Here is a 16617-nt window from a genome sequence, read left to right as displayed (position 1 = left end):
GCTGACTTTGAAGTAAGGTGCCATGTTGTGAGATGGCCATGTCACTGAGACGTGAGAGTGGGTTTCTAGGAGCTATTTCTAGCAATAGCCAGTAAGAGAATGAGAAAGAACCCTGTCTTAGACCTGCAAAGAAATGAAATCTGCCATGAGCTGAGTGACGTAGAAGAGAAGCTCAGATGAGAAAGCCTCAGACGAAATTGCAGCCCCAGCTGACACATTGATTTCAGCCTGGGGAGACTCTGAGCAGAGGATCCACCTTCCAGTGCCCAGACTCCTGGCCCATAAAAACTTTAAGATACTAAGTTTGGGTTGCTTAAGCCACAGAGTTGTGGTCATTTGTTATGCAATAATAAAAAACTAATATTGCTGGCAAGCATGCAATATCTGTGTGGGATGTGCTGGAGGAAATACACACACTTACCAGAGAGAGAGACAAAGAGACAGAGAGAGAGGAAGAAGAGGAAGCATCCCCTATGAGACATGGGCATGCCTGCAATCCCTTCTCCTCCATCTCTCCCTCTTTTTGGGATTTTGGGCCTGCATGCACATGTGCCTAGCATGTTTCTCAAGCTGCCCCATCGAAGATTCAAACAGCATGGACAGCCATGTGGGATCCAGCCGCTTAACCAAGCTACAGAGCCAGGCTAGCAAGCATGGAATTTGAGTAAGGAGCTACCTGAATAGACTTTGGGAGGATCAGTAAACTATCTGAAATTACATGAAAAATTTAAAGTATCTATAAACATGTATATTTCACTAAGAAATGAGTCTAGAACTTTCATCAGATGCTTAATGGGTTAATAGCCTATAAAAGAGGAAGAACACTAAATCAGGAGCTTAATGGAGCAGTAAAAAATAACCTTTGAGAGGTTTATTTGAGGTCCCCATCTAGCATAATATCAATGAGTACAGAAATTCTATAATGAAAAAGTGAGGACTAATAAACCATTCCTCCCAAACCTCACCACACATAGCAAAGTGAAGAATAGGGATGTAGGAATATATTTCATTGCCAAGTATTTCTGTAGAGGGAAATACAGTATAACCTCCCTTCCCCAATGCAGGTCTCAGCACCTTTGTTTTTTAAAATTATTTGCTTAATTTCATTTATTATCATTATTTTCAAAACTTGCTATATGACACATGTGCTCACCAGAGAGAGAAAATGAGAAAGCAAGCCACCAATTCTGGGACTCAAACCACTGCTGGCCATTTGGGAATCTAGTGCATTAACCACCATGCCACCTGTTGGCCCAGGTCTCATCATCTTTAACAGTACTAGAACACAACAGGTTGTGCCCACCACATGCTGAAGGTACTTTCAATTGTCAAATTGGCCACATGCCCTAACACTCTCCTGTGGTTCCTCATCAGTCAGTGGATAAAGGCTTTTAAACCCTTTTCCAAGCCTCCCTGTATAAACTCAAAGTCCTCTCCCTTCATCTCAAGAGTATCTGCCCAACTCTTTTCCATCCATTCATATGACCAATGCCTGATGGATTGACACCTTTTCATTACATGATATCCTAGCAACCAAAAAAGTCAACTTTCCTAGGAATCTAACCAACTGGGCTTTTAATTCAAAGCTCCTACATGTATCTAACGTCAGCACCATGCTCTATACTGATACTGATCCCTGCTGTGTGACCCAAAAGCTAAAATGGAAAGACATTCCGAAATAAACCCTGAATTAGCAAATGAGACTGCTGTTAAATGGCAAGGGCTAATGAAGCTATAATTATTTTATCCAGTTCAGCATTTATTTCCTGAGCACTTGCAAATATGCAACCCACTGAGTTGGGCTCTATGGAGAACACAAAGATTCCAATAAAAGTTCCCTACATGAACAAGGTTAGAATGTGATGGTGGCAGAGGCATGAAAACAACCCAGTAAGCTCTTTTAAGGCAAGACAAGATCATAGATGTACAACTATTTTATGATAAAATAAAATGTATAAAATCTGACTTGGTAGGTAGTCCTTGAAAAAATAGTAGGTGAGGGCAGATGAGTGTTCATTCCCTATTGAAGGAGAATGCAATCAAAGGTACAGAGAAAGCTAAAAGTTCGTGAGTGTGCAGAGATGAGAGAAGTGGAAGGGGAAGCACACATGGACAACTGGGCACAACAGAACATGAAGCTGGGAAAGCAGAATGGGATTTGACTGCAGAATGTCATGAAAGACCAACTCAATCCCATAGGTAATAAGGTGCCAGGAAGAAGACTTTCATTGTGTTGTTCTTGCTGCTGCTGCTGCTGCTGTTGTGTATGTGTGTATATTGTACTTATTTATGCAAGTAATAAAATCCAAATAGTGCTTTCAGAAAATAGCTCTAACAGCAGTAGGAAAAATTACTTGTAGATGCAAAAGATTAGAAAAATAAAAACCAACTAAGAGTCCGTTATATATATTAGGTTCTGATAGCTAACACTGACTGAACATGAAGCACTCTATTTGTATTTGCTATTAACATTCGGGAACCAGCAGTTAGCGTAATGGCTATGTTGCTGGACTCCCACGTAGTCGACCATGGTTCACGTCCCGGACCCGGTGACTTAAAACTCACGCTGGGCGCGTGTGTGTGCGTGCCCAAGATCCCGAGAGGAGAATGGAGGAGAAGGGATTGCGGCATGACCATTCCCCCTGGGGGGTGATTTCTCGCTTTCTGTCTCTATGTCTCTCTCTGTCTGTCTGGAGAGCGCACGCGCCCTATAGCGAAAACCTCTCCAAAAAAAAAAAAAAATATATATATATATATATATATCCAAGGTGACTTCATAAAATAGGTACCATTACTAACTTCTTTTTTCTGAGGAAAAAAGGGTGGTTTAAAGAAGTTAAGTAGATTTTTCAAAGTCATAAAGATAGAGGGTGGCAATATCGGATTCCCAAAGCAGGTCAAATTCCTGAACCCAACTTTTTACTGCACTGTATTTCAGGTGACAAGATCTGGTCTAGGGAAGTGATAGATGACATAGGAAGCTTTTCAGGGGTAGAATCAATTGGACTTGGTTCCAGATTAGATTTGAAAATGAAGAAGAGAGAGAAATCAAATGTAACTAAAAGATTTCTGGTCCAGGTGTCTGCAAAGTGAGGATGTCAAAGGCGAAAAAGACAGGATAGGATTGAAAACTCCAACTCTGGCTGCAGCAGCACAGAGCTACTGAATCTGTGAATCTCATGGGTGACCTTGGATTGTACACTAGCTCTTCATTCTTGAAGAAGCTAACCAGACCTAAAAACCACAATGAGATACCACCTAACCCCTGTCAGAATGGCAAAGATTAAAAATACAATAAGTGATAAGTGTTGGTGGGGATGTGGTGAAAGGAGAACTCTCCTACACTGTTGGTGGGAATGTAAACTGGTTCAGCTACCGTGGAAAACAATATGGAGGCTCCTAAAAGATCTACAAATAGAACTACCATTTGATCCAGCAATCCCACTTCTGGGTATCTACCCAAAGTACAGAAGAATGTTCGATCAGAAAAGTGCTTACATATCAATGTTTATTACATTATTCACAATCGCTAAGACATGGAACCAACCCAAATGTCCACAAACAGATGAACAGATGGAATAAGTGTGGCATATATACGCTATGGAATACTATTCAGCCAGAAAAAACAACAACAACAACAACAAGACCCTGGTATTTGATAGAAAGTGATCAAATATGGAGGCTCTATTGCTGAGTGAAGCAAGCCAGGATATGAAAGAAAGATATTGTATGTATCCACTTATATACTGACCGTCTGCACTTTATGGTAGAGATCGAAATACTGGAGGGCATAAAAGCAGTGAAAATGGTTATGGATGCTGAAGACAGTGTGGGACGGGGCAGGAGAAGGCAAGAGTATAGAGAAGGATAGAAAGAGAACAAATACAGAGGCATGATACTAGTGGGACACAGATGTGGTTTATTAGCTGTTGATGGTAACATGTGTAGTATTCTCAACTGGACTGGTCTGAGAAGTATTTCATGTTGGGTAAATTCTTTTTAGAAGACAAATGATACATAGTGAATGAATGTTTTAAAAAATGAGAATAATAATAATCTGAAAAAAATTATGAAAAGCTATTTGATGATGATGATGTGGATAGTAATATCTCTGTCTTGACTGATATGCATGGAATTCCTGCTGGAAAAAGAAATGTAATACACTGTAAAGATACATGTGATTCAATGTAGTATAAAAAAGATTATAATAATAAATAAAATAAAATTTAAAAAGAAGTTAACCAGACATGAACTAAAGTTCTTCTTATTAAGGTTATTCGATAGAAGGTGAAGTATCTTCCTAGTAAGCCAACCAAGTGGGACACACTGACACCTCTATGAGCATCGTGCATCTGCACCACCACCAGCAGCCACCCAACCCCTGTGATTGCCATTCAGCTCACATCTTGTTCTCTTCTTGGTCCTCATTTTGGCCAATCCATTCATTAACCACATTTTTATCACTAAGCAGAAAAGTACAAAGCCAGATGGTCAATTTCGCACAGATAAAATTTACTCTGGGTTAGTATTTCTGATTAGTTTTCCAAGACAGATGTGCAAATTACTGGGTAAAATGAAATCAACTAGTCACGCTTTTATTGAAACCTAACAATATGAAGAGGTCAAAATTGATTATATAAAAATTAGCTATCAAGAAGCTGTGCATAAATCTTATGTGACATGCTTAAATTTGTAGTCTGTATATGACCTTCCATTACATAGGCGAATGATTCCAAACTTCAACACTAGTCATCATCCTCCTCTTTTCACTGATCTTCCTTAAAAGAGGATATCTTTTCCCAAAACTCACTTGTAGAGGTAAGTAACAATCCTTCTCCTTAGTGACTCCTCAAGAGTTGACTATTCTTGAGGATTACATCAGGCACTCACCAATAACTCTCCTCACGTGAATGATTTGTTGATGGGACCCATTCTAAAGCCAGTAAAACCACCCATTTTCACCAGACCAAGCCTTTTCCTCATCTTCTTCTAAATAAATATTAAGTTAGTTAGTATTCATTTTTTTATACTGACTGATCCTTCTGGAGTAACAAATTCCAAGCTCTTCCATTTCCTCAATCATTTTTTTTTATTCTCATTTTATATTGTTGACTGCATCAGGACAGCAGTTTGCATATATTACATGATTTGTACCAATGAGACCAATGAAACTGCCAAAGTCTTTCAGAAACATACAGGTGTCCAGTGATTCATGTTTTGCATAGTTGAAGAATTCATTCATGTCTTTTCATCTTTTATTATCTTTACTTTTTTTTTTTTTTGAGAGGTTTTTGCTATAGGGCACGTGCGCTTGCCAGAAAGACAAAGAGAGACAGAGAGACAGAAAGCGAGAAATCACCCCCCAGGGGGGATGGCCACACAGCAATCCCTTCTCCTCCATTCTCCTCTCCAGATTTTGGGCATGCACGCACACGCGCCTGGTGTGAGTTTAAGCCACCAGGTCCAGGACTCGAACCATGGTCGACTATATAGGAGTCCAGCGACATAGCCACTACGCCAACTGCTGGTCCCTCATCTTTACTTTAAGAGTCAGTAAGAATGAAGTAACTGGACCAGACTGTGGAGTGGTGGTTAAAGCAGCTGGATACCACATGCCTGACTGCATAATTTGAATTTTGGACCTGATGGCTTGAGTAAACACACTGGGCATGTATGTATGCACGTCTAAAATCCTGAATGAAGGGAGAGGGGAAGGAAAAGGGATCGTAGCATGACTATGCCCCAAGGGGAATATGCTTTCTCACTTTCCCTTTCTCTCTTTCTCCAGTGAGCACATGTGTCCTCTTTCAAAAATTTTTTTTAATTAATGGAAGTAATTAAATATTGTTTCTTATTGTTTTCATAGATATTACCTAAAAATCTCTCAAAATCAAGTATAAGCCTAGAAAATATGCGTCTACCATAGACTAACAAAAACAGAAGCCAGTACACATCAATACCACCATTAGTTTATGGCAGGCAGAATGGATTTGCTTTTGTTTGGTACTGTGGCTTCATTCTACCTACATAAGTTAGAAGTTTTAAAATTTCTAAATATAAGAACTACTATCACACTTTTTGAGCCTGATAAAGTAAAAGCAACCATTTACAAAAACAATATAAATATCAATGTCTACTGTTTCTTAAACTACAAGGGTAGTCATAATTTGTTGGTAAGATTAATTTTGAGGGAAATATTTGTCTTTGAAGGATCCACAATGAATGGACACATGTTCATATCACTCTTTGAGCTGACATTTTAAAGCACTCCTAGAGAAATGCATATGTTTTCCCACATAAACAAAGTTGATTCATAAATATTGAGCTTTTCAGTGCTATATATTTATAAATGATGGTGAGTATCAGGAAGGCCAATATATCAAGAGTCAGCCACCAGATTCTCATCCAGTTTGCTACTCATTCATTTTGACTCAATTTCTTTACCTACAAAAGGTTACTATACTGCTAGTCCCCTTTACCTAATGCATTTGTTGAAAAAAATCAAATAAGATAATGTGAAAATCTTTCAAAACTATGAAGTATGATAAAAGTTTAAAACAGTCTCATCATCTTGCTTAACTCAAAGAATTTTCACACACACACTCTTATTAACTGTCATCAACTGATTGATCTAGTATGTATTATTTATATCTGAATCTATTCTAGATTCCTCCTAAAGTTTGGCTTTTTAAAAAGAATATTTTAGTCCCTATGGCCGCAGCCATGAGTATGCTCAGGCTGCAGCTCTAGTGTACTCTGCTGTGGCAAAAGGAAGGTCTGGTTGGACCCCAATGAGACCAATGAAACTGCCAAAGCCAATTCCCGTCAGCAGATCTGGAAGCAGATAAAAGATGTGCTGATCATCCACAAGCCTGTGACTGTCCATTCCCAGGCCCGATGCCATAAAACACCTTGGGTCACTGGAAGGGCAGGCATATGGGTGTAGATAAGTGAAGGAAATTCTTCTAGCCAATGCTAGAATGCCAGAGAAGGTGACCTGGATGAGAAGAATGAGGATTCTGCACTGGCTGCTCAGAAGATACCGTGAATCTAAGAAGATTGATCACCACATGGATCACAGCCTGTACCTGAGGGTGAAGGGAGATGTGTTCAAGAACAAGCGGATTCACGTGGAGCACATTAACAAACTGAAGGCAGACAAAGCTCACAAAAAGCTCCTGGCAGATCAGGCTGAGGCCCACAGATCTAAGACCAAGGAAGCACCCAAGTGCCGTGATGAGCGCCTCCAGGCCAAGAAGGAAGAGATCATCAAGCCTCTGTCCAAGGAGGAAAAGACCAAGAAATAATACTCATCGTCTCTTGTCTGTACATAGTGGCATTGGCTATTACTCAGATAATCGTTTAAATTAAGTAAGCCTTTATCTGCTTAAAAAAATTAAAAGAATACTTCAAAAAGAAGAAAAAGAATATTGGGCAGTGGAATAAAAATGTTTTCACTTTCATATGCTAGTGACTCCTTTCATGGTTCTGCTAACATGCAATTAAAATGGATATGAAACATGTGGGGCCAGCTGGTGGTGTGGTGGTTAAGGCAGTTGGATCCCACATACCCGACTGCACAGTTCAAGTCCCAGACCCAGTGTCTTGAAAAGCACACCAGGTTGGGAACCAGCAGTTAGCGTAATGGCTATGTCGCTGGGCTCTCATGTAGTCAACTGCGGTTCACATCCCAGACCCGGTGGCTTAAAACTCACACCAGGCGCGTGTACGTGTGTGCCCAAGATCCCGAGAGGAGAATGGAGGAGAAGGGAGTGCAGCATGACCATCCCCCCGGGGGGTGATTTCTTGCTTTCTGTCTCTCTGTCTCTCTCTGTCTGTCTGGCGAGCACACGTGCCCTATAGCAAAAAACCTCTCCAAAATAAAAAATAAAATAAAAAGCACACCAGGCCCAATATCCCAATAGGAGTAAAGAGGAGAAGGGATTGTGGCATAACCATCCCCCCTGGGGAGTGATCTCTTATTTTTGGTGTCTCTGTCTCACTGTCTCTCCAGCAAGCACATGCGCCCTAGAGCAAAAAATCACTCAAAAAAAAAAAAAAAAAAAAAAGGGATTTTACACCCACCTTCTCCCTGATCTTCTTGAATTCTGGATCCATGGGAGCTGCAGTTCTCCAGTGTTCAACCAGTTGTTCCAATGCAAGAGGTAGAAATGAGTGATGTTTATGTTTATGCTAATGTTAATACTTTAATTTCTATTGCTGTGATTGTGAAATGGCTTATCTACTATTTCATGAAAACTATCATTTTTCTTAGCATATTTTATGGTGCTAAATTTTTGCAGTGGCCACACAGATCCTCAGAGACTAAGTGCCTACAATATCTTTTATCCCTTCAGGATGGTCTCAGAATCAAGACAGGAAAAGTTTACTTCCTCGACTCACAATGAAGCCTTCTTTTCCAGTTTCAGAGCTTGTATGCCTTGCCTGTTTAATTTTGTTTTATTCTATTTTTCTTCTTTTCATTCTTTTTTTTTTTTTATTTTGCCAGAGGGCATATGTGCTCACCGGAGACTAAGAGAGAGAGAGACACAGGAAGAGGGAGAAACTCCTTCCAAATGGGCCTAGACACGCTGAAATCCCTCCTCTTCTATTTTTTCACCCTATTGGGATTTGGGGCATGCATACACACATGCCCAGTGCATTTTTCAAGTTGCCAGTGCTGAGATTCAAACTGAAGTCGGCCACAGGAGCACCACAGTATGTGTGGTGAAAACATTTAAGATTGACTATCTTGGTCCATTCACAATAGTCCAGGCAATATGGCTGTATGTCTCATCCATACAGGGCAGCTCCAGACTCACATATCCGGTCTACCTCAACCGCATCAAGGGTACCCCTGTTTTTCTTTTTCTCTTCCTTTCTCACTCTCTCATGAAGGAAATACATGAACTTTTTTTAAAAAAATCTATTCTATTAGCAAATTGTAAAACACAATTCAATAGTTAACTAGAGTACAATGGATCTCTTCTGTACAATAGAGCTTCAAAACTTATTTGTTCTACATAAGTAAAACTTTGTATCCTTTAACCCCATGTTCTCTCATCCCCAAGCCCTTGGCAAACACTATTCTATTCTCTGCTTCTGTGAGTTTGATTTTTGTAGATTCCACATATAAATAAGGTAATATTAGGTTGTCAGGAAAGTCATGACATATTTTTCTGTTCAAAAATGTGTCATGACTTCCCAGATAACCCAATATAGTAACAGTATTTGTCTTTTCATGACTGACTTATTTCATGTAGCATAATAATATCCTCCAGGTTCATCCACATTGTTGCAAATGACAGGATTCCCTTCTTTCTTAAGGCTGAATAATATTCCTTTGTACATAAATATATACCAAATTTTCTCTATCCATTCATCTACTGATGGACACTTAAGTTGACTCGTGACTGAATAATGCTGCTATGAACATGGTAATACAGTTCTCTGCAAAATCCTGATTTTATTTTCTTTGACATATACTCAGAAGTGGGATTGCTGGATCGTACGGTAGATCTATTTTGAAATTTTTTTAGGAACCTCTATATTGTTTTCCATAATGCCTGTACCTGTTAATTTGCATTCATGACAGTGTACAAGGATTCCCACCTTCAGTTATGAAACTTTTTTCAAGTTGGATGGGACCTGTAGGTGGCATGGTGGTTACAGGTACTGGACTCCCACATAGTCAACCGTGGTCCAAGTCCTGGACCTGGTGGCTTGTAGTCACTAGCCCTCTCTCTCTGTCTCTCTTCTCAAATTGGATAATAATAATAATGATAAATAAAAGTAAATAAATAATTATTTTTTCAAAAGTTCCTTGGATACTAAAGCTCACTATTATACCAAAGAAGAAAATAAGATAAAAAGTAAATGACCAGAATGACAGTCAGGAAGGATTAGCTAACCGAAGGGCAATCTTCTGAAGTCAGATGAGCAGAATACTGAAGAAATTGCTATGTATTATAATTGGGCACTGTAGCCACAGTCCTTCCTGAATGTCATAGATGGGGTAAGATAGGAGCAGGCATTGCTGGACTTGCTTGCATATGGCTAGGGGATTGGCAAAGATTAGAAAGACAATTTATTGAGTGCTATAATGATACCAAATGCTATCATAAGCACCACATTCAATAGAAGAAAAACTAGAGAATAGATGGGATCAAGCTATCATTTCAGAGATCATCAAGCCTACCCTCACTTTAAAAACAAAGAAAATGAGGCCTTAAGAATGAAGAAAGTTGGGGACCAGCAGTTAGTGTAATGGCTATGTCACTGGACTCCCATGTAGTTGACCATGGTTCGAGGCCTGGAACTGGCAGCTTAAACTCACGACGGGCAAGTGTACATGCGTGCCCAAGATCCCCAGAGGAGAATGGAGAAGGGATTGTGGCGTGGCCATCCCCCTCGGTGGTGATTTCTCGTTTTCTGTCTTTCTCTCTTGTCTTTCTGGTGAGCGTGTATGCTCTATAGCAAAAAACTCTCCAAAAAAAAAAAGAAGAAGAAGAAAGTGATTTGCCAAGTTTATAAAGCAGGTTAGAAGCAGATCTAGATTTAAAACCCAGTTTCATCACTCTCTGTCCAGTGCTGAAGCCTTAGTCAATTCATGGACCTCATTCTGTGATGTGGAAGACTATGGACACAGATACCACACATCCTAGACAGCTACAGGTCAGTGGCCATTGAGTTGATTTTGATTTTTAGGTGACTGCAGAACACTTAAAACAACTTTATTCCAATGATCAATTGAAATCTTGAGTTCAGTTAACTCCACTACACATCCTTGTCTTACATCCAAAAATTTTACTCTCTTCCACTCTTATCCCCACATGCTCAAGCTTTCCCTCCCTGAGCTTGCTCCCCCTACTCTCTTCCTTCTCTAACCTCTCACTATACTCTCTGGAACGTTTGTCACATGATGAGGACTAACATTTGATAGTAACCTACCTATATCACAGACGATTCCCTGTAGCCTTAGAACTTGACTAAAACCCAAAGGTCCAGCTCTCTCACTGGATGGTCTTCATTCTCCCATGAGCTCCACCTCAAGGTTGGGAATTAAGTCATCATATTTTTCCCTCCCCATTCCTACATCTGACACAGTGCCCTTCCGTATTTATATAAAACCCTGGCTTCTTTTTCTGTGTGTGGTATGGGGGGGGGGGTGTTTTTTGCTTGTTGGTTGGTTTGTTTGGCTGTAGGGTGCATGTGCTTGTCAGACAGACAGAGACAGAGAAACAGAAAGTGAGAAATCACCCCCTAGGGCAGATGGCCACGCTGCAATCCCTTCTCTTTCATTATCCTCTCGGGATCTTGGCATGCACGCACACACACCCAGCATGAGTTTTAAGCCACTGGGTCTGGGACTCAAACCATGGTCGACTACATGGGGGTCCAGCGACATAACCATTATGCTAACTGCTGATCCCCTAAAACCCTGGCTTCTTTAAAGCTCATATTATCTGGCTACATCTCCTTCTACTCTAACTTTATTTCTGTAATCTGCCAGTCTCCAAGAAGTTCCCTCTTGCTGGCTGAAACTTTTAGCCCCTACCTCACTGTCTCTTTCTTCCTCAGGGCTTGCCATTATCTAGGATAATTTCAAAGTCTGATGTGGGTAACCAGATCCACAATTCCTCTACTTATCAACTCCAATAGTCTTGACCTCTTCATTTCATTTGCTCACACACTGAACATACTCAGCCTTCTCAACATTCAGAACTTTAGCTAGAAAATTTATTGGATTTATTAAACTCTGACTTTGATGGCTTAAAAGGAAGAAACAAATTATCTCTGTACTTTTTTATTTCCCACTCACATTAAAACCATGGTAATCTACCCTTACCACTCTTCTGAAATGTTTCTGTCCAAAGGTCATCCACCATGCATTACTCTGCCTCCCATGGACATTGGTATTTTTCTGCTGGGTTTGATGCCATCGATCACTCTCTTCTGGAAACTCTCTGTTCTCGTTCCTTCAGAGACACTTCACTACCAGTTCTCCCCCCACCTCTCTTACCATTCCTTCACTGTCTCCTTCATGGGTGGGCCTGCTCTTCTTCCACATGTGTTTCATTTACTATTATTAGTTTCTTTAGACAGGGTCTCACCATGTTGCCCAGGCTAGCCTCAAACTCATGATCCTCATGCTTCAGTCTCCCAAATAGCTAAGATTACATGCATGTACCATTGTGCCTAGTATTTCCCTCTTCTTTTCTACATTATATTTATTATCATTATTTAAATTAGCTATCTAAACCACCCACTCTCATTAGGTGAATTCATCCACTCTTGTAATTTGGGCTAACACCTATTCTGACTTCCACATTTATACTCTCAAGCTTTAGATTCTTATATCAAACTGGGTATTCCACAGATACTGCATATTCAATTTGTACAATACTTAGGGCTTACTATTTTATCTCCTATATGCCCTGTTTTACCTCAACTGCTTCTCCTGAATTCAATCTCTCTCTCTCTCTCTCTCTGTCTCTCTCTCTCTCTCTCTCGGCACCATCCCAGAAGCCCAGTCTAGAGAACTAAGTATCATCTTGCCTCTGCCTTAACCCAGCTTCACTCCCATATCTAGTCAACCACCAAATCTTCACAATTTTATCTTCTACACTTCTTGAATTTGTCACCAACTCTTGCCCCCTATCGCCATGCCTTTGTCTGAGCACTCATTATAGCTTATCAAGAATTCTATAATAGCCCCTTAACTGGTCTCCTTTCTATGCTAGCCTCCATCAAGTTCATCCTTCACACAGCCAGCAGAATGATCTTTCTAAAACATAAACCTACCCTTGTTACTGCCCTGTTTATAAACACTCTGTGGCCCTCTGAGGTCCAGGGACAAACTCCAAGCTTTCTAACCAGTCGCATTCAGCCTTGTGGAATATGGTTTCTGCACACCCTCCAGCCTCACCGTTCACCACTCTCTACCTTAAAATGTACATTCCAGCTGCTCTGAACTTCTTGCTATCTCCATGTTCCATGTGTGTTCTCGATGGCATCTCTCCAGCACTGCACTTAGCACAATGAATTATAACAATCTGTTGGTGTTTCTGTCTTCCCCAATAACCACATGTTAGAGCTCCCTAGGGGAAGGAACTGTATCTTGTTCATCTTTATATCTCCAGCATCTAACAAAGTGGCTACATGTAGTTAGTACTCAATTAATGCTGATAAATGAATGGATAAACTTTGAAATGTCCTCATAAAAGGTACTGCTTTATAACCTACTGTGTCATCAAAGGACCTAACAGTGTAGGATTCACAGGCAATCAAAAAGTCAAGTGGTCCAGTGGGGATATGCCAGTCAGGAGATATACTTTAATATCTTAAATTTGAAGTGCAAAATTAATTAAAAATTTTCATAACTGCCCTATTATGTTCTTAATGATCACCATACTCTTAAAGGCAGAACTTGGTGCCTCTGGTCTCTGTTAACATATTTATAAAATCTTTGTGTGTCACTGTTTGTTAATAATATTTGCGTTTTTTACTGTTACTAAGGTGTTGTGTTTTACCCCCGGTTCACACAAATGAATGGATTGTTCAAAAGTGTTCATTTTGGGTTAAACATAGCAACAAAAATAGCAATGAATACAGTAGACCTCACAATAATGTTTCAAATATAAGCAGTGAAACTCAGTCTAATGCAAACAGAAAATGGGAATATAGAAATGAGATGATTTCACACAAGTGAAGGAGGTCTAGCCAACTGTCAAGGAATATATCAGACAATTATTTCACCTGCCTGTGTGTTTCTATCACAAACTTTTATCAAAGAGCTCCCTTATTCACTAGGTTACAGGGCCAGCATTTATTTATTTTTTTATTTCTTTACAACAAATGATGGTCTACTAATGCATGAAGCACCCGCTAAGTGGTCTATAGTTGCCCAAGGTTTGAAAAATATTATAATGGCGTATAAACACAGTCTACAGTAGGTGATGTGATTCTTCGACAATTTTCCTCTTCATAGGCCTAAAGGTCCTGAAACATTCACATGTAATTATTTTCCTTTCTAAGCAAATGGAATTAGCAATCTATTATTATCTGTGTTTCTTACATACATAACAGTAAAATCCAGAAAATGTAATTTGCACATAGCAAAAAGAATAGGCAATATGAAATGGTTACAGAATTCCAATGACAAATTTTTGTTTGGAAATATGGTTATTTGCTGGTGCAGCTACAGCTACACAAATTCTAGGGTCCACTGGGCCAGACTGGGGCCATATGGAAGAACCAGGTTGGATCCTGGACCAACCTGAACACACCAAACACAGTAGCACACACCAGTAATCCTGCTAACTGGGCCACAGAATTACAATGGGAAGACTCTACCAAATCAATCAATCAATCAATCTCTCTCTCTTTCTCTCTCTCTCTCTCTCTCTCTCTCCTTCTGTGCAACTCCCCTGCCCTCCCTCACCAGACTCTCATTAAATAAAAAAAGTGAATAAACACATTTATTTGATATTAAACAAATCTATTAGAGAAACCTGTTCAGTGGAACTACCTAAAATAAAATCTATGGCTGGATGTGATCCTGGACCAACAACTCTGACCCAAAGTAGGAAAAATAAAAAAGAGGTCTGTCTAAACACCTTCTCTTAGAAGGAGTCACCTGGGAGCACCCACAAAGCTTCCTTGTGAGTTGTAGGCAAATCCTCCTGGGCTCATCCCCTTAAAACAAAGGAGTCACACCAACCTCTTGGCTCTTGACTGCTCTTACATTTGATGTAATCCTCCTTCAACAAAGGTCTACAAACAGTGCAGGTAATACCTGACTGCTGTTAGGCACTGCTCCATGTAGAACACAAAAATAAGCCAATGGTTGAACCACTGATAAATGTTATAATTACATATGCCTCTTACAAGGACCACCTGACCAACAGTTTCCCAGGGCTGTGTTTGACTTTGTGTATCAGAAATACAACTACAATGGCTTAAACTAATAAAGGTTGTTTTTTTCCATGTAACCCAAATTCCAGAAGAGGGATGAGGCAGCTGCTCCAGAAGTCATCAAGGCAAGGACTCAGATTTCTAACTTCCCGCTCTACCATTCCTAGCATGTGACTGGTGTCCTTAGTTGCAAGATAGTTTTTACCTCCCTAGGTGTTTAATTCACACAGTTGGAAAAAAAAAAAGAGAGAGGGCTACTGACATTAAAAAAAAAAAAATGTCAAGGGCAAAAGGTATGTCCCAGCTTAGTTTACCTTTTCACAGGAAAAATGGCATTCCAGAGCTCTACCCAGTTAATCTCCACTTATAACCCACTGGTCAGACCTGGGTGACATAGCCACCCTACCTGCAATGGAGCCTGGGAAGTATTTTTATCTGGGCAAACTGTTGTTTTAAACAAAAATCAGAGTCCTTTAAGTAAATAATAATACGAGGATGATACTGAGTATGCAGCAAGCAGTAAAGGCTACACAATCATGGTCATTTAAGATTTAAACCACTGACTCAAACCTCAAACTGTCTACTACCTTTAAGATTTTTTTTTTCTCTTTGAAAAGAGCTCCATGGGTCCAGCTACCCTGTGAGGCTGACCTACATGGGCAAGTTCCATGCTGCATGAGGAGACCACCTTAAGTACATGAAGCATGAATGTGCCCGTGATCCGGGGCTGGCTGGAGCTAGTAGCAGATTGTGAGATCAAGACCCTGTTTTGGGGAGTTGGGGAGTGGGGAACAGGTGACATGGAGTTTAGGGCAGCTGGATCCCACATGGCCAAATAAGTGGTTCAAGTCTCAGACCCAGTAGCTTGAAGGACACACCAGGCATGTGTGTGTGCTCAAACTCCCGAGGGGAGAGCGGAGAGCGAAGGATTAAGGCATGAGTAGTTAATTTCTCACTCTCTCTTTCTCTCTCTCTCTCTCTCTCTCTCTGTCTCTTTCCAGTGAGCACACACCCTATAGCAGACTAAAAAAATAAATAAATAAACATAAGACACTGTTGGGGGTGTGTACTATCTCTGTGTATCTCACTCATAGAAAAAATAAGAAAACTTTAAAAGACAGAGAAAGAGAAATAGCTCTAAATTCCTGATCCTTAACCAAGACATTTACACTGCGTGACTAACTTATGTTACCCCTGCTACTCAAAAAAGCTCAACCACATACTCTAGAAAACATCACTTTACCAACTATCACAAAGAACACTTGAAAAAAATAAAAATAAAAATTCACTCTTGGACCAGACCTCCTTCCACCTATGTCGCTGGACTCCCATGTAGTCGACTGCAGTTCGAGTCCTGGACCAGGTGGCTTAAACTCACACTGGGCGCATGTGCGTGCGTGCCCAAGATCCCGAGAGGAGAATGGAGGAGAAGGGATTGCAGCGTGGCCATCCCCCCTGGGGGGTGATATCTCACTTTATGTCTCTCTGTCTCTCTCTGTCTGTCTAGTGAGCACACACGCTATATAGCAAAAAAAAAAAAAAAAAAAAAAAAAAAAAAATCCAAAAAAAAAAAAAAAAAAAAAATCCACCTCCCTAGGCTAAAACTGGGTGCCCGCCGGGCTGGGTCCTTCTGGAGGCTCCAGCGGGGAGTCCCTTTCCAGGTGGGTCTCCGTTTCCAGTGGTGCCCACACTCCTTGGGCT

The 16617-nt window shown here is 40.4% G+C and overlaps 1 protein-coding gene and 1 pseudogene across 1 annotated transcript in view; one reads left to right on the top strand and one right to left on the bottom strand.

Annotated features, from left to right (window-relative positions):
• Window positions 1-16617, bottom strand: part of GPR176 (G protein-coupled receptor 176) — a 140520-nt gene that overhangs the window by 76876 nt on the left and 47027 nt on the right. The window lies entirely within an intron of this gene.
• On the top strand, window positions 6724-7307 carry LOC106736009 (60S ribosomal protein L19 pseudogene; annotated as a pseudogene).

Source organism: Tupaia chinensis, unplaced genomic scaffold (genome assembly GCF_000334495.1).
Source record: "Tupaia chinensis unplaced genomic scaffold, TupChi_1.0 Scaffold000605_1, whole genome shotgun sequence".
Classification (NCBI taxonomy): Eukaryota; Metazoa; Chordata; class Mammalia; order Scandentia; family Tupaiidae; genus Tupaia; species Tupaia belangeri.
The sequence above is the reverse complement of the archived record's forward strand: the minus strand, read 5'-3'. Positions and strand labels throughout refer to the sequence as shown.